A 25063-nucleotide genomic window follows, 5' to 3' on the forward strand; every position below is an offset into this window, starting at 1 on the left:
CATGGCGGGAGGCGCGGTCTTCCGGCGCTCGGGTGCCGGGCGGCCGTGGCGCGTACGGTACGCGAGGTGTATTTTTGGGGTTGGATTCGTGTTGATTACTGGGGGCTTGCGGGTGCGGCCGCTTCCCGAGAAGCGGTGAGTTCCCCGGGAGCTGACAGAAGGGAAGAGGGAAAGGAGGAGGACGATGACCTTTTCCCCGTGCCCAGGGCGCAGATGATGGCCGCCTCCCCGGCCCACCGGAGGTCCCGCTCAGCCTCCCCTGGCCCCCCTTGCCCCGTGCGCCTGCCCCCAGCTCCGGCACCTCCCCATAAGCGTGCTGCATAGCCTTAGGCCGCCCCCAGGCCCTGTCGTGAAGGCAGCAAGCCGTCCCTCAAGCGCACTGGATTCCCCCTTGGCGCAGGGGCCCTTAGCAGTAGCGTGGGGAGGGAGCGGTGTGTCCAGAAGCCCCTGCGGAAGGAGAGGCTTTGGCCAGGGTCGATCGACGGTAATGACGGTCGCTGTTTCTTCTTTCCCTCTCCCAGAGACCGTGCTGAGGACGTGGTTGTCTGTCCTTCCCCCGGGGATGCCGTTGCCTGCGGCCGTCTCAGGCTCGCGTGGCTTCTCTCTGCCCGGCCTCGCTGTCCTCGCAGCGCAGGGCCGAAAAGGGATAGACAAAGCCCTTCCCGGCTGCGGACAGGAGCTGCCTCGGCTGAAGCTGGAGACGCCAACGAAAGGTAAAGAAGAAGAAACTGAAGGTGCTCTGGCTGCCAGCTGCCTTCCTGCCGCAGGCAAGAGAGAGCCTGTCCATGCAGGTGGGGGAGGAAGGATCCCCCTTCATAGCCCGCAGCGGGCCAGGCCACCAACGTGCACCGTAGGGTCTGTACGCGTAACCCGGAGTTGGGTACAGGCGTGTAGTGCACCAGCGAGCTAGGCTACGTGCCTAGGAAGCCTCATCTGGTAAGAGCTGTAAGACACCCACGTATTCTCTTCAGGTGGAGGACGGCCTAGAGTCTGGAGCTGCAGAAGAGGCAGGGAGGAGAGGAGGGGAAAGAAGCATCTGAACGGCTAAATTGTGCCAGCAGCGCTGAGAGCGAGAGTCGCGGTGAGTCCTGGGCCACTGGGGCCCCGTTGCCTCTCTTGTGCGTCCTGGGCCCTCCCTGTCTCTCCCCCGGCCCCCTCTCTTTCCTTACCTGCTGCAAAATTTACTTTTTTTTTTGCGCCCCCCCCCCCCGCACCTTCTTTCTCCATCTCGCTCTGAGTGTCTCCCTGCCTCCCCGTCTTTTCAGTCCTCCCTCTCTCTGTCCTGTAGCCTGTGGCTCCTTTTTCTTTCTCCGCCTCTCTCTGCCTGGCTCTGGCTCCGTTTTTTTTTTTTTTATTCCTCCTGCTCTGTCCTGTAGCCTGTCGGTGTTTTGTTGTTCTCTGGCTCTCTTGATCTGACTCCCTGTGTTACCGAAAAACGCGTTAAAATCGGAAACGACTCCTCAACACCAATTTAGTATTAAAGAGCAGGCATTCTTTATTCGCGGCGCCGGACGCACGGGGGATCGCTCCTCCTCGCGGGCGTACCTCACATAGCTTTCCCGTACAATTTATAGATGAAAATTTCACATACTCATACATAGTCATTATTGTCCTGTCTGCTGATTGGTACAAACTTGCTCGTTCCCTATGTCAATCACTGCGCAGGCTCGGTTGTCCCTCCCAGTACAGTGCGGGGAACGGGGACGTACAGTGCGGGGAACGGGGACGTACCAGGATCTACTGGGTTGTACTGGGAGGGAACTGGGACGTACTGGGAGGCTCTACAATGTCCTGGGATGTCCTGGGATGTAGTGTGGAGGAACTAGGATGTACAGGCTTGTACTGGGTTGTACCGGGTGGAACTGGCAGGAATTTGGGATGTACCAGGATGTACTGGGATGTACTGGGAGGTAACTGTTATGTACTGGGAAGGAACTGGTAGGGAACTGGGATGTACTGGTATGTACTGGGAGGGAAGTGTTATGTACTGAGGGGAACTGGGACGTACTGGGATGTGCTGGGAGGGAACTGTGAAGTACTGGGATGTACTTAGAGGGAACTGCGATGTGCTGGGAGGGAACTGTGAAGTACTGGGATGTACTGGGATGTACTGGGATGTACTGGGATGTACTGGGATGTACTGGGATGTACTGGGATGGAACTGGGATGTACTGGGATGTACTGGGAAGGCACTGGAATGTAATGGGATGTACTGGGAGGGAACTGGGATGTACTGGGAGGCACTACAATGTGCTGGGATGTCCTGGGACGTACCGTGGAGGAAGTAGGGTGTACAGGCTTGTACTGGGTTGTACCGGGTGGAACTAACAGGGATTTGGGATGTACCAGGATCTACTGGGATGTACTGGGATGTACTGGGAGGGAAGAGTTATGTACTGAGGGGAACTGGGACGTACTGGGATGTGCTGGGAGGGAACTGTGAAGTACTGGGATGTACTTAGAGGGAACTGGGATGTACTGGGAGGGAACTGGGATGTACTGGGTGGAAAGTGTTGGGAATTGGGATTTACTGGGAGGGAACTGGGATGGAGTGGGAGGGAACTGGGATGTAGTGGGACATACTGGGAGGGAACTGGGATGTACTGGGACAGACTGGGAGGGATCTGGGATGTACTGGGATGCACTGGTAGGGAACTGGGATGTACTGGGAGGAATCTGGAATGTCCCAGTTGACACCCACTTCCCTCCCAGTGCCTCCCAGTATATCCCAGTTTCCTCCCAGTACATCCCAGTAAATCCCAGTTTGCTCCCAGTTTCCTCCCAGTACATCCCAGTAAATCCCAGCTCGCTCCCAGTACATGCCAATACATCGCCGTACATTCCAGTACATCCCAGTTTCCTACCAGTTCATCCCCTTACATCCCAATTCCCTCCCGGTTCACTACCACTTCTTTCCCAGTGCCTCCCAATACATCCCAGTTCCGTCCCATTACATCCCAGTACATCCCAGCTCCCTCCCAGTACTGGGAGGGAGCTGGGATGTACTGGGAGGCACTACAATGTGCGGGGATGCCCTGGGATGTACCGTGGAGGAACTAGGATGTACAGGCTTGTACTGGGTTGTACCGGGTGGAACTGGCAGGGATTTGGGATGTACCAGGATCTACTAGGATGTACTGGGATGTACTGGGAGGTAACTGTTATGTACTGGGAAGGAACTGGTAGGGAACTGGGATGTACTGTGAGGGAACTGGGATGTACTGTGAGGACACTGGGATGTACTGGTATGTACTGGGAGGGAAGTGTTATGTACTGAGGGGAACTGGGACGTACTGGGATGTACTGGGAGGGAACTGTGAAGTACTGGGATGTACTGGGAGTCAACTGGGAGGGAACTGGTATGTAGTAGGATGTACTGGGAGGGAACTGGTATGTACTGGGAGGGAACTGGTATGTACTGGGAGGGAACTGGTATGTACTGGGAGGGAACTGGGATGTACTGGGATGTAGTGGGAGGGAACTGGAGGGAACTGGGATGTACTGGGATGTACTGGGACGGACTGGGAGGGAACTGGGATGTACTGGGAGGGGATTGGGACGGACTGGGAGGGAACTGGGATGTACTGGGCTGCACTGGTAGGGAACTGGGATGTACTGGGAGGAAACTGGAATGTCCCAGTTGACACCCACTTCCCTCCCAATGCCTCCCAGTATATCCCAGTTTCCTCCCAGTATATCCCAGTTTCCTCCCAGTATATCCCAGTTTCCTCCCAGTACATCCCAGTAAATCCCAGCTCGCTCCCAGTACATGCCAATACATCGCTGTACATTCCAGTTCTGTTCCTGTACATCCCAATACATCCCCGTTCCATGCCAGTACATCCCAGTTTCCTACCAGTTCATCCCCGTACATCCCAATTCCCTCCCGGTTCACTACCACTTCTTTCCCAGTGCCTCCCAATACATCCCAGTTCCGTCCCATTACATCCCAGTACATCCCAGTTCCCTCCCAGTACGTCCCAGTTCCCTCCCAGTACATCCCAGGTCCCTCCCAGTACTGGGAGGGAACTGGGATGTACTGGGAGGCACTACAATGTGCGGGGATGCCCTGGGATGTACCGTGGAGGAACTAGGATGTACAGGCTTGTACTGGGTTGTACCGGGTGGAACTGGCAGGGATTTGAAATGTCCTAGGATCTACTAGGATGTACTGGGATGTACTGGGAGGTAACTGTTGTGTACTGGGAGTGAACTGGGAGAGAACTGGGATGTACTGGGAGGGAACTGGGATGTACTGTGAGGACACTGGGATGTACTGGTATGTACTGGGAGGGAAGTGTTATGTACTGAGGGGAACTGGGACGTACTGGGACGTGCTGGGAGGGAACTATGAAGTATTGGGATGTACTTAGAGGGAACTGGGATGTACTGGGAGGGAACTGGGAGTGAACTGGGAGGGAACTGTGAAGTACTGGGATGTACTGGGAGGGAACTGGGATGTACTGGGAGGGAACTGGGATGTACTGGGTGGAAAATGTTGGGAATTGGGATTTAGTGGGAGGGAACTGGGATGGACTGGGAGGGAACTGGGATGTAGTGGGACATACTGGGAGGGAACTGGGATGTACTGGGGTGTACTGGGAGGGAACTGTTATGTACCGAGGGGGAACTGGGATGTACTGGGAGTGAACTGTGAAGTACTGGGATGTACTTAGAGGGAAGTGGGAGGGAACTTGGATGTAGTGGGAGGGAACTGGGATTTACTTGGAGGAAAGTGGCATGTACTGGGATGTAGTGGGATGGAACTGGGAGTGAACTGTGTGTGAACTGTGAGGGAACTGGGATGTACTGTGAGGGAACTGGGATGTACTGGGATGTACTGGGACGGACTGGGAGGGAACTGGGATGTACTGGGAGGGATCTGGGATGTACTGGGATGCACTGGTAGGGAACTGGGATGTACTGGGAGGAAACTGGAATGTCCCAGTTGACACCCACTTCCCTCCCAGTGCCTCCCAGTATATCCCAGTTTCCTCCCAGTACATCCCAGTAAATCCCAGCTCGCTGCCAGTACATCCCAGTACATCGCAGTACATTCCAGTTCCGTTCCTGTACATCCCAATACATCCCCGTTCCATGCCAGTACATCCCAGTTCCCAACCAGTTCATCCCCGTACATTCCAGTTCCCTCCCGGTTCACTACCACTTCTTTCCCAGTTCCGTCCCATTACATCCCAGTTCCGTCCCATTACATCCCAGTACATCCCAGGTCCCTCCCAGTACATCCCAGTTCCCTCCCAGTACTGGGAGGGAACTGGGATGTACTGGGAGGCACTACAATGTGCGGGGATGCCCTGGGATGTACTGTGGAGGAACTAGGATGTACAGGCTTGTACTGGGTTGTACCGGGTGGAACTGGCAGGGATTTGGGATGTACCAGGATCTACTGGGATGTACTGGGAGGTAACTGTTATGTACTGGGAAGGAACAGGAAGGGAACTGGGATGTACTGGTAGGGAACTGGGATGTACTGGGAGGGAACTGGGACGTACTGTGAGGACACTGGGATGTACTGGTATGTACTGGGAGGGAAGTGTTATGTACTGAGGGGAACTGGGACGTACTGGGATGTACTGGTAGGGAACTGGGATGTACTGGGAGGGAACTGGGACGTACTGTGAGGACACTGGGATGTACTGGTATGTACTGGGAGGGAAGTGTTATGTACTGAGGGGAACTGGGACGTACTGGGATGTACTGGGAGGGAACTGTGAAGTACTGGGATGTACTGGGAGTGAACTGGGAGGGAACTGGTATGTAGTAGGATGTACTGGGTGGGAACTGGGACGTACCGGGAGGGAACTGGGACGTACCGGGAGGGAACTGGGACGTACTGGGAGGGAACTGGGATGTACTGGGATGTAGTGGGAGGGAACTGGGAGGGAACTGGGATGTACTGGGAGGGAACTGGCATGTACTGGGAGGGAATTGGGATGTACTGGGACATACTGGCAGGGAACTGGGATGTACTGGGAGGGGATTGGGACGGACTGGGAGGGAACTGGGATGTACTGGGCTGCACTGGTAGGGAACTGGGATGTACTGGGAGGAAACTGGAATGTCCCAGTTGACACCCACTTCCCTCCCAATGCCTCCCAGTATATCCCAGTTTCCTCCCAGTATATCCCAGTTTCCTCCCAGTACATCCCAGTAAATCCCAGCTCGCTGCCAGTACATGCCAATACATTGCTGTACATTCCAGTTCTGTTCCTGTACATCCCAATACATCCCCGTTCCATGCCAGTACATCCCAGTTTCCTACCAGTTCATCCCCGTACATCCCAATTCCCTCCCGGTTCACTACCACTTCTTTCCCAGTGCCTCCCAATACATCCCAGTTCCGTCCCATTACATCCCAGTACATCCCAGTTCCCTCCCAGTACGTCCCAGGTCCCTCCCAGTACATCCCAGGTCCCTCCCAGTACTGGGAGGGAACTGGGATGTACTGGGAGGCACTACAATGTGCGGGGATGCCCTGGGATGTACCGTGGAGGAACTAGGATGTACAGGCTTGTACTGGGTTGTACCGGGTGGAACTGGCAGGGATTTGAAATGTCCTAGGATCTACTAGGATGTACTGGGAGGTAACTGTTATGTACTGGGAGTGAACTGGGAGGGAACTGGGATGTACTGGTAGGGAACTGGGATGTACTGTGAGGGAACTGGGACGTAGTGTGAGGACACTGGGATGTACTGTTATGTACTGGGAGGGAAGTGTTATGTACTGAGGGGAACTGGTGCGTACTGGGATGTACTGGGATGGAACTGTGAAGTACTGGGATGTACTGGGAGTGAACTGGGAGGGAACTGGTATGTAGTAGGATGTACTGGGTGGGAACTGGGATGTACTGGGAGGGAACTGGGATGTAGTGGGAGGGAACTGGGAGGGAACTGGGATGTACTGGGAGGGAACTGGGATGTACTGGGAGGGAACTGGGATGTACTGGGACATACTGGCAGGGAACTGGGATGTACTGGGAGGGGATTGGGATGTACTGGGAGGGAACTTGGATGTATTGGGAGGGAAGTGTTATGTACCAAGGGGGAACTGGGACGTACTGGGATGTAGTGGGAGTGAACTGTGAAGTACTGGGATGTACTGTGAGGGAACTGGGATGTACTGGGAGGGAACTTTAAAGTACTGGGATGTACTTAGAGGAAACTGGGAGGCAACTGGCATGTACTGGGATGTACTGGAATGGAACTGAGAGTGAACTGTGTGTGAACTGGGAGGGAACTGGGATGTACTGTGAGGGAACTGGGATGTACTGGGAGGGACTGGGAGGGATCTGGGATGTACTGGGCTGCACTGGTAGGGAACTGGGATGTACTGGGAGGAAACTGGAATGTCCCAGTTGACACCCACTTCCCTCCCAATGCCTCCCAGTTTATCCCAGTTTCCTCCCAGTATATCCCAGTTTCCTCCCAGTACATCCCAGTAAATCCCAGTTCGCTCCCAGTACATCCCAGTACATCGCAGTACATTCCAGTTCCGTTCCTGTACATCCCAATACATCCCCGTTCCATGCCAGTACATCCCAGTTTCCTACCAGTTCATCCCCGTACATCCCAATTCCCTCCCGGTTCACTACCACTTCTTTCCCAGTGCCTCCCAATACATCCCAGTTCCGTCCCATTACATCCCAGTACGTCCCAGTTCCCTCCCAGTACGTCCCAGTTCCCTCCCAGTACATCCCAGGTCCCTCCCAGTACTGGGAGGGAACTGGGATGTACTGGGAGGCACTACAATGTGCGGGGATGCCCTGGGATGTACTGTGGAGGAACTAGGATGTACAGGCTTGTACTGGGTTGTACCGGGTGGAACTGGCAGGGATTTGGGATGTACCAGGATCTACTGGGATGTACTGGGATGTACTGGGAGGTAACTGTTATGTACTGGGAGTGAACTGGGAGGGAACTGGGACGTACTGGTAGGGAACTGGGATGTACTGTGAGGGAACTGGGACGTACTGTGAGGACACTGGGATGTACTGTTATGTACTGGGAGGGAAGTGTTATGTACTGAGGGGAACTGGTGTGTACTGGGATGTACCGGGTGGAACTGTGAAGTACTGGGATGTACTGGTAGTGAACTGGGAGGGAACTGGTATGTAGTAGGATGTACTGGGTGGGAACTGGGATGTACCAGGATGTACTGGGATGTACTGGGAGGGAACTGGTATGTACTGGGAGGGAACTGGGATGTAGTGGGAGGGAACTGGGAGGGAACTGGGATGTACTGGGAGGGAACTGGTATGTACTGGGAGGGAACTGGGATGTACTGGGACATACTGGCAGGGAACTGGGATGTACTGGGAGGGGATTGGGATGTACTGGGAGGGAACTTGGATGTATTGGGAGGGAAGTGTTATGTACCAAGGGGGAACTGGGACGTACTGGGATGTAGTGGGAGTGAACTGTGAAGTACTGGGATGTACTTAGAGGAAACTGGGAGGCAACTGGCATGTACTGGGATGTACTGGAATGGAACTGGGAGTGAACTGTGTGTGAACTGGGAGGGAACTGGGATGTACTGTGAGGGAACTGGGATGTACTGGGAGGGACTGGGAGGGACTGGGAGGGATCTGGGATGTACTGGGCTGCACTGGTAGGGAACTGGGATGTACTGGGAGGAAACTGGAATGTCCCAGTTTACACCCACTTCCCTCCCAGGTTCCTCCCAGTACATCCCAGTAAATCCCAGTTCGCTCCCAGTACATCCCAGTACATCGCAGTACATTCCAGTTCCGTTCCTGTACATCCCAATACATCCCCATTCCATGCCAGTACATCCCAGTTCCCTACCAGTTCATCCCCGTACATCCCAATTCCCTCCCGGTTCACTACCACTTCTTTCCCAGTTCCGTCCCATTACATCCCAGTTCCGTCCCATTACATCCCAGTACATCCCAGTTCCCTCCCAGTACATCCCAGGTCCCTCCCAGTACATCCCAGTTCCCTCCCAGTACTGGGAGGGAACTGGGATGTACTGGGAGGCACTACAATGTGCGGGGATGCCCTGGGATGTACTGTGGAGGAACTAGGATGTACAGGCTTGTACTGGGTTGCACCGGGTGGAACTGGCAGGGATTTGGGATGTACCAGGATCTACTGGGATGTACTGGGAGGTAACTGTTATGTACTGGGAAGGAACAGGGAGGTAACTGGGATGTACTGGTAGGGAACTGGGATGTACTGGGAGGGAACTGGGACGTACTGTGAGGACACTGGGATGTACTGGTATGTACTGGGAGGGAAGTGTTATGTACTGAGGGGAACTGGGACGTACTGGGATGTACTGGGAGGGAACTGTGAAGTACTGGGATGTACTGGGAGTGAACTGGGAGGGAACTGGTATGTAGTAGGATGTACTGGGTGGGAACTGGGATGTACCAGGATGTACTGGGAGGGAACTGGTATGTACTGGGAGGGAACTGGGATGTACTGGGATGTAGTGGGAGGGAACTGGGAGGGAACTGGGATGTACTGGGAGGGAACTGGGATGTACTGGGAGGGAACTGGTATGTACTGGGAGGGAACTGGGATGTACTCGGACATACTGGCAGGGAACTGGGATGTACTGGGAGGGAACTGGTATGTACTGGGAGGGAACTGGGATGTACTGGGCTGCACTGGTAGGGAACTGGGATGTACTGGGAGGAAACTGGAATGTCCCAGTTGACACCCACTTCCCTCCCAATGCCTCCCAGTATATCCCAGTTTCCTCCCAGTATATCCCAGTTTCCTCCCAGTACATCCCAGTAAATCCCAGCTCGCTGCCAGTACATGCCAATACATTGCTGTACATTCCAGTTCTGTTCCTGTACATCCCAATACATCCCCGTTCCATGCCAGTACATCCCAGTTTCCTACCAGTTCATCCCCGTACATCCCAATTCCCTCCCGGTTCACTACCACTTCTTTCCCAGTGCCTCCCAATACATCCCAGTTCCGTCCCATTACATCCCAGTACATCCCAGTTCCCTCCCAGTACGTCCCAGTTCCCTCCCAGTACATCCCAGGTCCCTCCCAGTACTGGGAGGGAACTGGGATGTACTGGGAGGCACTACAATGTGCGGGGATGCCCTGGGATGTACTGTGGAGGAACTAGGATGTACAGGCTTGTACTGGGTTGTACCGGGTGGAACTGGCAGGGATTTGAAATGTCCTAGGATCTACTAGGATGTACTGGGAGGTAACTGTTATGTACTGGGAGTGAACTGGGAGGGAACTGGGATGTACTGGGAGGGAACTGGGACGTACCGTGAGGACACTGGGATGTACTGGTATGTACTGGGAGGGAAGTGTTATGTACTGAGGGGAACTGGGACGTACTGGGATGTACTGGGAGGGAACTGTGAAGTACTGGGATGTACTGGGAGTGAACTGGGAGGGAACTGGTATGTAGTAGGATGTACTGGGTGGGAACTGGGATGTACCAGGATGTACTGGGATGTACTGGGAGGGAACTGTGAAGTACTGGGATGTACTGGGAGTGAACTGGGAGGGAACTGGTATGTAGTAGGATGTACTGGGTGGGAACTGGGATGTACCGGGAGGGAACTGGTATGTACTGGGAGGGAACTGGGATGTACTGGGAGGGAACTGGGATGTACTGGGATGTAGTGGGAGGGAACTGGGAGGGAACTGGGATGTACTGGGAGGGAACTAGTATGTACTGGGAGGGAACTGGGATGTACTGGGAGGGGATTGGGACGGACTGGGAGGGAACTGGGATGTACTGGGCTGCACTGGTAGGGAACTGGGATGTACTGGGAGGAAACTGGAATGTCCCAGTTGACACCCACTTCGCTCCCAATGCCTCCCAGTATATCCCAGTTTCCTCCCAGTATATCCCAGTTTCCTCCCAGTACATCCCAGTAAATGCCAGCTCGCTGCCAGTACATCCCAGTACATCGCAGTACATTCCAGTTCCGTTCCTGTACATCCCAATACATCCCCGTTCCATGCCAGTACATCCCAGTTCCCAACCAGTTCATCCCCGTACATTCCAGTTCCCTCCCGGTTCACTACCACTTCTTTCCCAGTTCCGTCCCATTACATCCCAGTACATCCCAGGTCCCTCCCAGTACATCCCAGTTCCCTTCCAGTACATCCCAGGTCCCTCCCAGTACTGGGAGGGAACTGGGATGTACTGGGAGGCACTACAATGTGCGGGGATGCCCTGGGATGTACTGTGGAGGAACTAGGATGTACAGGCTTGTACTGGGTTGTACCGGGTGGAACTGGCAGGGATTTGGGATGTACCAGGATCTACTGGGATGTACTGGGAGGTAACTGTTATGTACTGGGAAGGAACAGGGAGGGAACTGGGATGTACTGGTAGGGAACTGGGATGTACTGGGAGGGAACTGGGACGTACTGTGAGGACACTGGGATGTACTGGTATGTACTGGGAGGGAAGTGTTATGTACTGAGGGGAACTGGGACGTACTGGGATGTACTGGGAGGGAACTGTGAAGTACTGGGATGTACTGGGAGTGAACTGGGAGGGAACTGGTATGTAGTAGGATGTACTGGGTGGGAACTGGGATGTACCGGGAGAGAACTGGTATGTACTGGGAGGGAACTGGTATGTACTGGGAGGGAACTGGGATGTACTGGGAGGGGATTGGGACGGACTGGGAGGGAACTGGGATGTACTGGGAGGGAACTAGTATGTACTGGGAGGGAACTGGGATGTACTGGGAGGGGATTGGGACGGACTGGGAGGGAACTGGGATGTACTGGGCTGCACTGGTAGGGAACTGGGATGTACTGGGAGGAAACTGGAATGTCCCAGTTGACACCCACTTCGCTCCCAATGCCTCCCAGTATATCCCAGTTTCCTCCCAGTATATCCCAGTTTCCTCCCAGTACATCCCAGTAAATCCCAGCTCGCTGCCAGTACATGCCAATACATTGCTGTACATTCCAGTTCTGTTCCTGTACATCCCAATACATCCCCGTTCCATGCCAGTACATCCCAGTTTCCTACCAGTTCATCCCCGTACATCCCAATTCCCTCCCGGTTCACTACCACTTCTTTCCCAGTGCCTCCCAATACATCCCAGTTCCGTCCCATTACATCCCAGTACATCCCAGTTCCCTCCCAGTACGTCCCAGGTCCCTCCCAGTACATCCCAGGTCCCTCCCAGTACTGGGAGGGAACTGGGATGTACTGGGAGGCACTACAATGTGCGGGGATGCCCTGGGATGTACCGTGGAGGAACTAGGATGTACAGGCTTGTACTGGGTTGTACCGGGTGGAACTGGCAGGGATTTGAAATGTCCTAGGATCTACTAGGATGTACTGGGAGGTAACTGTTATGTACTGGGAGTGAACTGGGAGGGAACTGGGATGTACTGGGATGGAACTGGGATGTACTGTGAGGGAACTGGGACGTAGTGTGAGGACACTGGGATGTACTGTTATGTACTGGGAGGGAAGTGTTATGTACTGAGGGGAACTGGTGCGTACTGGGATGTACTGGGATGGAACTGTGAAGTACTGGGATGTACTGGGAGTGAACTGGGAGGGAACTGGTATGTAGTAGGATGTACTGGGTGGGAACTGGGATGTACCAGGATGTACTGGGATGTACTGGGAGGGAACTGGTATGTACTGGGAGGGAACTGGGATGTAGTGGGAGGGAACTGGCAGGGAACTGGGATGTACTGGGAGGGAACTGGGATGTACTGGGACATACTGGCAGGGAACTGGGATGTACTGGGAGGGGATTGGGATGTACTGGGAGGGAACTTGGATGTATTGGGAGGGAAGTGTTATGTACCAAGGGGGAACTGGGACGTACTGGGATGTAGTGGGAGTGAACTGTGAAGTACTGGGATGTACTGTGAGGGAACTGGGATGTACTGGGAGGGAACTTTAAAGTACTGGGATGTACTTAGAGGAAACTGGGAGGCAACTGGCATGTACTGGGATGTACTGGAATGGAACTGAGAGTGAACTGTGTGTGAACTGGGAGGGAACTGGGATGTACTGTGAGGGAACTGGGATGTACTGGGATGTACTGGGAGGGACTGGGAGGGATCTGGGATGTACTGGGCTGCACTGGTAGGGAACTGGGATGTACTGGGAGGAAACTGGAATGTCCCAGTTGACACCCACTTCCCTCCCAATGCCTCCCAGTTTATCCCAGTTTCCTCCCAGTATATCCCAGTTTCCTCCCAGTACATCCCAGTAAATCCCAGTTCGCTCCCAGTACATCCCAGTACATCGCAGTACATTCCAGTTCCGTTCCTGTACATCCCAATACATCCCCGTTCCATGCCAGTACATCCCAGTTTCCTACCAGTTCATCCCCGTACATCCCAATTCCCTCCCGGTTCACTACCACTTCTTTCCCAGTGCCTCCCAATACATCCCAGTTCCGTCCCATTACATCCCAGTACATCCCAGTTCCCTCCCAGTACGTCCCAGTTCCCTCCCAGTACTGGGAGGGAGCTGGGATGTACTGGGAGGCACTACAATGTGCGGGGATGTCCTGGGATGTACTGTGGAGGAACTAGGATGTACAGGCTTGTACTGGGTTGTACTGGGTGGAACTGGCAGGGATTTGGGATGTACCAGGATCTACTGGGATGTACTGGGATGTACTGGGAGGTAACTGTTATGTACTGGGAGTGAACTGGGAGGGAACTGGGACGTACTGGTAGGGAACTGGGATGTACTGTGAGGGAACTGGGACGTACTGTGAGGACACTGGGATGTACTGTTATGTACTGGGAGGGAAGTGTTATGTACTGAGGGGAACTGGTGTGTACTGGGATGTACCGGGTGGAACTGTGAAGTACTGGGATGTACTGGTAGTGAACTGGGAGGGAACTGGTATGTAGTAGGATGTACTGGGTGGGAACTGGGATGTACCAGGATGTACTGGGATGTACTGGGAGGGAACTGGGATTTACTGGGAGGGAACTGGGATGTAGTGGGAGGGAACTGGGAGGGAACTGGGATGTACTGGGAGGGAACTGGTATGTACTGGGAGGGAACTGGGATGTACTGGGACATACTGGCAGGGAACTGGGATGTACTGGGAGGGGATTGGGATGTACTGGGAGGGAACTGGTATGTACTGGGAGGGAACTGGGATGTACTGGGCTGCACTGGTAGGGAACTGGGATGTACTGGGAGGAAACTGGAATGTCCCAGTTGACACCCACTTCCCTCCCAATGCCTCCCAGTATATCCCAGTTTCCTCCCAGTACATCCCAGTAAATCCCAGCTCGCTGCCAGTACATCCCAGTACATCGCAGTACATTCCAGTTCCGTTCCTGTACATCCCAATACATCCCCGTTCCATGCCAGTACATCCCAGTTCCCAACCAGTTCATCCCCGTACATTCCAGTTCCCTCCCGGTTCACTACCACTTCTTTCCCAGTTCCGTCCCATTACTTCCCAGTTCCGTCCCATTACATCCCAGTACATCCCAGGTCCCTCCCAGTACATCCCAGTTCCCTTCCAGTACATCCCAGGTCCCTCCCAGTACTGGGAGGGAACTGGGATGTACTGGGAGGCACTACAATGTGCGGGGATGCCCTGGGATGTACTGTGGAGGAACTAGGATGTACAGGCTTGTACTGGGTTGTACCGGGTGGAACTGGCAGGGATTTGGGATGTACCAGGATCTACTGGGATGTACTGGGAGGTAACTGTTATGTACTGGGAAGGAACAGGGAGGTAACTGGGATGTACTGGTAGGGAACTGGGATGTACTGGGAGGGAACTGGGACGTACTGTGAGGACACTGGGATGTACTGGTATGTACTGGGAGGGAAGTGTTATGTACTGAGGGGAACTGGGACGTACTGGGATGTACTGGGAGGGAACTGTGAAGTACTGGGATGTACTGGGAGTGAACTGGGAGGGAACTGGTATGTAGTAGGATGTACTGGGTGGGAACTGGGATGTACCGGGAGGGAACTGGTATGTACTGGGAGGGAACTGGGATGTACTGGGAGGGAACTGGGATGTACTGGGATGTAGTGGGAGGGAACTGGGAGGGAACTGGGATGTACTGGGAGGGAACTAGTATGTACTGGGAGGGAACTGGGATGTACTGGGAGGGGATTGGGACGGACTGGGAGGGAACTGGGATGTACTGGGCTGCACTGGTAGGGAACTGGGATGTACTGGGAGGAAACTGGAATGTCCCAGTTGACACCCACTTCGCTCCCAATGCCTCCCAGTATATCCCAGTTTCCTCCCAGTATATCCCAGTTTCCTCCCAGTACATCCCAGTAAATCCCAGCTCGCTGCCAGTACATGCCAATACATTGCTGTACATTCCAGTTCTGTTCCTGTACATCCCAATACATCCCCGTTCCATGCCAGTACATCCCAGTTTCCTACCAGTTCATCCCCGTACATCCCAATTCCCTCCCGGTTCACTACCACTTCTTTCCCAGTGCCTCCCAATACATCCCAGTTCCGTCCCATTACATCCCAGTACATCCCAGTTCCCTCCCAGTACGTCCCAGGTCCCTCCCAGTACATCCCAGGTCCCTCCCAGTACTGGGAGGGAACTGGGATGTACTGGGAGGCACTACAATGTGCGGGGATGCCCTGGGATGTACCGTGGAGGAACTAGGATGTACAGGCTTGTACTGGGTTGTACCGGGTGGAACTGGCAGGGATTTGAAATGTCCTAGGATCTACTAGGATGTACTGGGAGGTAACTGTTATGTACTGGGAGTGAACTGGGAGGGAACTGGGATGTACTGGGATGGAACTGGGATGTACTGTGAGGGAACTGGGACGTAGTGTGAGGACACTGGGATGTACTGTTATGTACTGGGAGGGAAGTGTTATGTACTGAGGGGAACTGGTGCGTACTGGGATGTACTGGGATGGAACTGTGAAGTACTGGGATGTACTGGGAGTGAACTGGGAGGGAACTGGTATGTAGTAGGATGTACTGGGTGGGAACTGGGATGTACCAGGATGTACTGGGATGTACTGGGAGGGAACTGGTATGTACTGGGAGGGAACTGGGATGTAGTGGGAGGGAACTGGGAGGGAACTGGGATGTACTGGGAGGGAACTGGGATGTACTGGGACATACTGGCAGGGAACTGGGATGTACTGGGAGGGGATTGGGATGTACTGGGAGGGAACTTGGATGTATTGGGAGGGAAGTGTTATGTACCAGGGGGAACTGGGACGTACTGGGATGTAGTGGGAGTGAACTGTGAAGTACTGGGATGTACTGTGAGGGAACTGGGATGTACTGGGAGGGAACTTTAAAGTACTGGGATGTACTTAGAGGAAACTGGGAGGCAACTGGCATGTACTGGGATGTACTGGAATGGAACTGAGAGTGAACTGTGTGTGAACTGGGAGGGAACTGGGATGTACTGTGAGGGAACTGGGATGTACTGGGATGTACTGGGAGGGACTGGGAGGGATCTGGGATGTACTGGGCTGCACTGGTAGGGAACTGGGATGTACTGGGAGGAAACTGGAATGTCCCAGTTGACACCCACTTCCCTCCCAATGCCTCCCAGTTTATCCCAGTTTCCTCCCAGTATATCCCAGTTTCCTCCCAGTACATCCCAGTAAATCCCAGTTCGCTCCCAGTACATCCCAGTACATCGCAGTACATTCCAGTTCCGTTCCTGTACATCCCAATACATCCCCGTTCCATGCCAGTACATCCCAGTTTCCTACCAGTTCATCCCCGTACATCCCAATTCCCTCCCGGTTCACTACCACTTCTTTCCCAGTGCCTCCCAATACATCCCAGTTCCGTCCCATTACATCCCAGTACATCCCAGTTCCCTCCCAGTACGTCCCAGTTCCCTCCCAGTACATCCCAGGTCCCTCCCAGTACTGGGAGGGACCTGGGATGTACTGGGAGGCACTACAATGTGCGGGGATGCCCTGGGATGTACTGTGGAGGAACTAGGATGTACAGGCTTGTACTGGGTTGTACCGGGTGGAACTGGCAGGGATTTGGGATGTACCAGGATCTACTGGGATGTACTGGGATGTACTGGGAGGTAACTGTTATGTACTGGGAGTGAACTGGGAGGGAACTGGGACGTACTGGTAGGGAACTGGGATGTACTGTGAGGGAACTGGGACGTAGTGTGAGGACACTGGGATGTACTGTTATGTACTGGGAGGGAAGTGTTATGTACTGAGGGGAACTGGTGTGTACTGGGATGTACCGGGTGGAACTGTGAAGTACTGGGATGTACTGGTAGTGAACTGGGAGGGAACTGGTATGTAGTAGGATGTACTGGGTGGGAACTGGGATGTACCAGGATGTACTGGGATGTACTGGGAGGGAACTGGGATGTACTGGGATGTAGTGGGAGGGAACTGGGATGTACTGGGAGGGAACTGGTATGTACTGGGAGGGAACTGGGATGTACTGGGACATACTGGCAGGGAACTGGGATGTACTGGGAGGGGATTGGGACGGACTGGGAGGGAACTGGGATGTACTGGGCTGCACTGGTAGGGAACTGGGATGTACTGGGAGGAAACTGGAATGTCCCAGTTGACACCCACTTCCCTCCCAATGCCTCCCAGTATATCCCAGTTTCCTCCCAGTATATCCCAGTTTCCTCCCAGTACATCCCAGTAAATCCCAGCTCGCTGCCAGTACATGCCAATACATTGCTGTACATTCCAGTTCTGTTCCTGTACATCCCAATACATCCCCGTTCCATGCCAGTACATCCCAGTTCCCAACCAGTTCATCCCCGTACATCCCAATTCCCTCCCGGTTCACTACCACTTCTTTCCCAGTGCCTCCCAATACATCCCAGTTCCGTCCCATTACATCCCAGTACATCCCAGTTCCCTCCCAGTACGTCCCAGGTCCCTCCCAGTACATCCCAGGTCCCTCCCAGTACTGGGAGGGAACTGGGATGTACTGGGAGGCACTACAATGTGCGGGGATGCCCTGGGATGTACTGTGGAGGAACTAGGATGTACAGGCTTGTACTGGGTTGTACCGGGTGGAACTGGCAGGGATTTGAAATGTCCTAGGATCTACTAGGATGTACTGGGAGGTAACTGTTATGTACTGGGAGTGAACTGGGAGGGAACTGGGATGTACTGGTAGGGAACTGGGATGTACTGTGAGGGAACTGGGACGTAGTGTGAGGACACTGGGATGTACTGTTATGTACTGGGAGGGAAGTGTTATGTACTGAGGGGAACTGGTGCGTACTGGGATGTACTGGGATGGAACTGTGAAGTACTGGGATGTACTGGGAGTGAACTGGGAGGGAACTGGTATGTAGTAGGATGTACTGGGTGGGAACTGGGATGTACCAGGATGTACTGGGATGTACTGGGAGGGAACTGGTATGTACTGGGAGGGAACTGGGATGTACTGGGATGTAGTGGGAGGGAACTGGGAGGGAACTGGGATGTACTGGGAGGGAACTGGTATGTACTGGGAGGGAACTGGGATGTACTGGGACATACTGGCAGGGAACTGGGATGTACTGGGAGGGGATTGGGACGGACTGGGAGGGAACTGGGATGTACTGGGCTGCACTGGTAGGGAACTGGGATGTACTGGGAGGAAACTGGAATGTCCCAGTTGACACCCACTTCCCTCCCAATGCCTCCCAGTATATCCCAGTTTCCTCCCAGTATATCCCAGTTTCCTCCCAGTACATCCCAGTAAATCCCAGCTCGCTGCCAGTACATGCCAATACATCGCCGTACATTCCAGTTCTGTTCCTGTACATCCCAATACATCCCCGTTCCATGCCAGTATATCCCAGTTCCCTACCAGTTCATCCCCGTACATCCCAATTCCCTCCCGGTTCACTACCACTTCTTTCCCAGTTCCGTCCCATTACATCCCAGTTCCCTCCCAGTACATCCCAGTACATCCCAGTTCCCTCCCAGTACATCCCAGGTCCCTCCCAGTACATCCCAGGTCCCTCCCAGTACTGGGAGGGATCTGGGATGTACTGGGAGGCACTACAATGTGCGGGGATGCCCTGGGATGTACTGTGGAGGAACTAGGATGTACAGGCTTGTACTGGGTTGTACCGGGTGGAACTGGCAGGGATTTGGGATGTACCAGGATCTACTGGGATGTACTGGGAGGTAACTGTTATGTACTGGGAAGGAACAGGGAGGTAACTGGGATGTACTGGGATGGAACTGGGATGTACTGGGAGGGAACTGGGACGTACTGTGAGGACACTGGGATGTACTGGTATGTACTGGGAGGGAAGTGTTATGTACTGAGGGGAACTGGGATGTACTGGGAGGGAACTGTGAAGTACTGGGATGTACTGGGAGTGAACTGGGAGGGAACTGGTATGTAGTAGGATGTACTGGGTGGGAACTGGGATGTACCGGGAGGGAACTGGTATGTACTGGGAGGGAACTGGTATGTACTGGGAGGGAACTGGGATGTACTGGGATGTAGTGGGAGGGAACTGGGAGGGAACTGGGATGTACTGGGAGGGAACTAGTATGTACTGGGAGGGAACTGGGATGTACTGGGAGGGGATTGGGACGGACTGGGAGGGAACTGGGATGTACTGGGCTGCACTGGTAGGGAACTGGGATGTACTGGGAGGAAACTGGAATGTCCCAGTTGACACCCACTTCGCTCCCAATGCCTCCCAGTATATCCCAGTTTCCTCCCAGTATATCCCAGTTTCCTCCCAGTACATCCCAGTAAATCCCAGCTCGCTGCCAGTACATGCCAATACATTTCTGTACATTCCAGTTCTGTTCCTGTACATCCCAATACATCCCCGTTCCATGCCAGTACATCCCAGTTTCCTACCAGTTCATCCCCGTACATCCCAATTCCCTCCCGGTTCACTACCACTTCTTTCCCAGTGCCTCCCAATACATCCCAGTTCCGTCCCATTACATCCCAGTACATCCCAGTTCCCTCCCAGTACGTCCCAGGTCCCTCCCAGTACATCCCAGGTCCCTCCCAGTACTGGGAGGGAACTGGGATGTACTGGGAGGCACTACAATGTGCGGGGATGCCCTGGGATGTACCGTGGAGGAACTAGGATGTACAGGCTTGTACTGGGTTGTACCGGGTGGAACTGGCAGGGATTTGAAATGTCCTAGGATCTATTAGGATGTACTGGGAGGTAACTGTTATGTACTGGGAGTGAACTGGGAGGGAACTGGGATGTACTGGTAGGGAACTGGGATGTACTGTGAGGGAACTGGGACGTAGTGTGAGGACACTGGGATGTACTGTTATGTACTGGGAGGGAAGTGTTATGTACTGAGGGGAACTGGTGCGTACTGGGATGTACTGGGATGGAACTGTGAAGTACTGGGATGTACTGGGAGTGAACTGGGAGGGAACTGGTATGTAGTAGGATGTACTGGGTGGGAACTGGGATGTACCAGGATGTACTGGGATGTACTGGGAGGGAACTGGTATGTACTGGGAGGGAACTGGGATGTAGTGGGAGGGAACTGGGAGGGAACTGGGATGTACTGGGAGGGAACTGGGATGTACTGGGAGGGAACTGGGATGTACTGGGACATACTGGCAGGGAACTGGGATGTACTGGGAGGGGATTGGGATGTACTGGGAGGGAACTTGGATGTATTGGGAGGGAAGTGTTATGTACCAAGGGGGAACTGGGACGTACTGGGATGTAGTGGGAGTGAACTGTGAAGTACTGGGATGTACTGTGAGGGAACTGGGATGTACTGGGAGGGAACTTTAAAGTACTGGGATGTACTTAGAGGAAACTGGGAGGCAACTGGCATGTACTGGGATGTACTGGAATGGAACTGAGAGTGAACTGTGTGTGAACTGGGAGGGAACTGGGATGTACTGTGAGGGAACTGGGATGTACTGGGAGGGACTGGGAGGGACTGGGAGGGATCTGGGATGTACTGGGCTGCACTGGTAGGGAACTGGGATGTACTGGGAGGAAACTGGAATGTCCCAGTTGACACCCACTTCCCTCCCAATGCCTCCCAGTTTATCCCAGTTTCCTCCCAGTATATCCCAGTTTTCTCCCAGTACATCCCAGTAAATCCCAGTTCGCTCCCAGTACATCCCAGTACATCGCAGTACATTCCAGTTCCGTTCCTGTACATCCCAATACATCCCCGTTCCATGCCAGTACATCCCAGTTTCCTACCAGTTCATCCCCGTACATCCCAATTCCCTCCCGGTTCACTACCACTTCTTTCCCAGTGCCTCCCAATACATCCCAGTTCCGTCCCATTACATCCCAGTACATCCCAGTTCCCTCCCAGTACGTCCCAGTTCCCTCCCAGTACATCCCAGGTCCCTCCCAGTACTGGGAGGGAACTGGGATGTACTGGGAGGCACTACAATGTGCGGGGATGCCCTGGGATGTACTGTGGAGGAACTAGGATGTACAGGCTTGTACTGGGTTGTACCGGGTGGAACTGGCAGGGATTTGGGATGTACCAGGATCTACTGGGATGTACTGGGATGTACTGGGAGGTAACTGTTATGTACTGGGAGTGAACTGGGAGGGAACTGGGACGTACTGGTAGGGAACTGGGATGTACTGTGAGGGAACTGGGACGTACTGTGAGGACACTGGGATGTACTGTTATGTACTGGGAGGGAAGTGTTATGTACTGAGGGGAACTGGTGTGTACTGGGATGTACCGGGTGGAACTGTGAAGTACTGGGATGTACTGGTAGTGAACTGGGAGGGAACTGGTATGTAGTAGGATGTACTGGGTGGGAACTGGGATGTACCAGGATGTACTGGGATGTACTGGGAGGGAACTGGTATGTACTGGGAGGGAACTGGGATGTAGTGGGAGGGAACTGGGAGGGAACTGGGATGTACTGGGAGGGAACTGGTATGTACTGGGAGGGAACTGGGATGTACTGGGACATACTGGCAGGGAACTGGGATGTACTGGGAGGGGATTGGGATGTACTGGGAGGGAACTTGGATGTATTGGGAGGGAAGTGTTATGTACCAAGGGGGAACTGGGACGTACTGGGATGTAGTGGGAGTGAACTGTGAAGTACTGGGATGTACTGTGAGGGAACTGGGATGTACTGGGAGGGAACTTTAAAGTACTGGGATGTACTTAGAGGAAACTGGGAGGCAACTGGCATGTACTGGGATGTACTGGAATGGAACTGGGAGTGAACTGTGTGTGAACTGGGAGGGAACTGGGATGTACTGTGAGGGAACTGGGATGTACTGGGAGGGACTGGGAGGGATCTGGGATGTACTGGGCTGCACTGGTAGGGAACTGGGATGTACTGGGAGGAAACTGGAATGTCCCAGTTTACACCCACTTCCCTCCCAGGTTCCTCCCAGTATATCCCAGTTTCCTCCCAGTATATCCCAGTTTCCTCCCAGTACATCCCAGTAAATCCCAGTTCGCTCCCAGTACATCCCAGTACATCGCAGTACATTCCAGTTCCGTTCCTGTACATCCCAATACATCCCCATTCCATGCCAGTACATCCCAGTTCCCTACCAGTTCATCCCCGTACATCCCAATTCCCTCCCGGTTCACTACCACTTCTTTCCCAGTTCCGTCCCATTACATCCCAGTTCCGTCCCATTACATCCCAGTACATCCCAGTTCCCTCCCAGTACATCCCAGGTCCCTCCCAGTACATCCCAGTTCCCTCCCAGTACTGGGAGGGAACTGGGATGTACTGGGAGGCACTACAATGTGCGGGGATGCCCTGGGATGTACTGTGGAGGAACTAGGATGTACAGGCTTGTACTGGGTTGTACCGGGTGGAACTGGCAGGGATTTGGGATGTACCAGGATCTACTGGGATGTACTGGGAGGTAACTGTTATGTACTGGGAAGGAACAGGAAGGGAACTGGGATGTACTGGTAGGGAACTGGGATGTACTGGGAGGGAACTGGGACGTACTGTGAGGACACTGGGATGTACTGGTATGTACTGGGAGGGAAGTGTTATGTACTGAGGGGAACTGGGACGTACTGGGATGTACTGGGAGGGAACTGTGAAGTACTGGGATGTACTGGGAGTGAACTGGGAGGGAACTGGTATGTAGTAGGATGTACTGGGTGGGAACTGGGATGTACCAGGATGTACTGGGATGTACTGGGAGGGAACTGGTATGTACTGGGAGGGAACTGGGATGTACTGGGATGTAGTGGGAGGGAACTGGGAGGGAACTGGGATGTACTGGGAGGGAACTGGTATGTACTGGGAGGGAACTGGGATGTACTGGGACATACTGGCAGGGAACTGGGATGTACTGGGAGGGAACTGGTATGTACTGGGAGGGAACTGGGATGTACTGGGCTGCACTGGTAGGGAACTGGGATGTACTGGGAGGAAACTGGAATGTCCCAGTTGACACCCACTTCCCTCCCAATGCCTCCCAGTATATCCCAGTTTCCTCCCAGTATATCCCAGTTTCCTCCCAGTACATCCCAGTAAATCCCAGCTCGCTGCCAGTACATCCCAGTACATCGCAGTACATTCCAGTTCCGTTCCTGTACATCCCAATACATCCCCGTTCCATGCCAGTACATCCCAGTTCCCAACCAGTTCATCCCCGTACATTCCAGTTCCCTCCCGGTTCACTACCACTTCTTTCCCAGTTCCGTCCCATTACATCCCAGTTCCCTTCCAGTACATCCCAGGTCCCTCCCAGTACTGGGAGGGAACTGGGATGTACTGGGAGGCACTACAATGTGCGGGGATGCCCTGGGATGTACTGTGGAGGAACTAGGATGTACAGGCTTGTACTGGGTTGTACCGGGTGGAACTGGCAGGGATTTGGGATGTACCAGGATCTACTGGGATGTACTGGGAGGTAACTGTTATGTACTGGGAAGGAACAGGGAGGGAACTGGGATGTACTGGTAGGGAACTGGGATGTACTGGGAGGGAACTGGGACGTACTGTGAGGACACTGGGATGTACTGGTATGTACTGGGAGGGAAGTGTTATGTACTGAGGGGAACTGGGACGTACTGGGATGTACTGGGAGGGAACTGTGAAGTACTGGGATGTACTGGGAGTGAACTGGGAGGGAACTGGTATGTAGTAGGATGTACTGGGTGGGAACTGGGATGTACTGGGAGGGAACTGGTATGTACTGGGAGGGAACTGGGATGTACTGGGAGGGAACTGGGATGTACTGGGATGTAGTGGGAGGGAACTGGGAGGGAACTGGGATGTACTGGGAGGGAACTAGTATGTACTGGGAGGGAACTGGGATGTACTGGGAGGGGATTGGGACGGACTGGGAGGGAACTGGGATGTACTGGGCTGCACTGGTAGGGAACTGGGATGTACTGGGAGGAAACTGGAATGTCCCAGTTGACACCCACTTCGCTCCCAATGCCTCCCAGTATATCCCAGTTTCCTCCCAGTATATCCCAGTTTCCTCCCAGTACATCCCAGTAAATCCCAGCTCGCTGCCAGTACATCCCAGTACATCGCAGTACATTCCAGTTCCGTTCCTGTACATCCCAATACATCCCCGTTCCATGCCAGTACATCCCAGTTTCCTACCAGTTCATCCCCGTACATCCCAATTCCCTCCCGGTTCACTACCACTTCTTTCCCAGTGCCTCCCAATACATCCCAGTTCCGTCCCATTACATCCCAGTACATCCCAGTTCCCTCCCAGTACGTCCCAGGTCCCTCCCAGTACATCCCAGGTCCCTCCCAGTACTGGGAGGGAACTGGGATGTACTGGGAGGCACTACAATGTGCGGGGATGCCCTGGGATGTACCGTGGAGGAACTAGGATGTACAGGCTTGTACTGGGTTGTACCGGGTGGAACTGGCAGGGATTTGAAATGTCCTAGGATCTACTAGGATGTACTGGGAGGTAACTGTTATGTACTGGGAGTGAACTGGGAGGGAACTGGGATGTACTGGTAGGGAACTGGGATGTACTGTGAGGGAACTGGGACGTAGTGTGAGGACACTGGGATGTACTGTTATGTACTGGGAGGGAAGTGTTATGTACTGAGGGGAACTGGTGCGTACTGGGATGTACTGGGATGGAACTGTGAAGTACTGGGATGTACTGGGAGTG

The 25063-nt window shown here is 53.9% G+C and overlaps 1 long non-coding RNA gene across 1 annotated transcript in view; it reads left to right on the top strand.

Annotated features, from left to right (window-relative positions):
• Nucleotides 1-975: 975 nt before the first annotated feature.
• The window catches only part of LOC142050876 (uncharacterized), a 107996-nt gene continuing 83908 nt past the window's right edge, over nucleotides 976-25063 (top strand). The window contains exon 1 of the long non-coding RNA XR_012658188.1: nucleotides 976-1081. This is a non-coding gene — a long non-coding RNA (uncharacterized LOC142050876). The remainder of the gene's footprint in view (nucleotides 1082-25063) is intronic.

Source organism: Phalacrocorax aristotelis, unplaced genomic scaffold (assembly GCF_949628215.1).
Source record: "Phalacrocorax aristotelis unplaced genomic scaffold, bGulAri2.1 scaffold_128, whole genome shotgun sequence".
NCBI classification, from domain to species: Eukaryota; Metazoa; Chordata; class Aves; order Suliformes; family Phalacrocoracidae; genus Phalacrocorax; species Phalacrocorax aristotelis.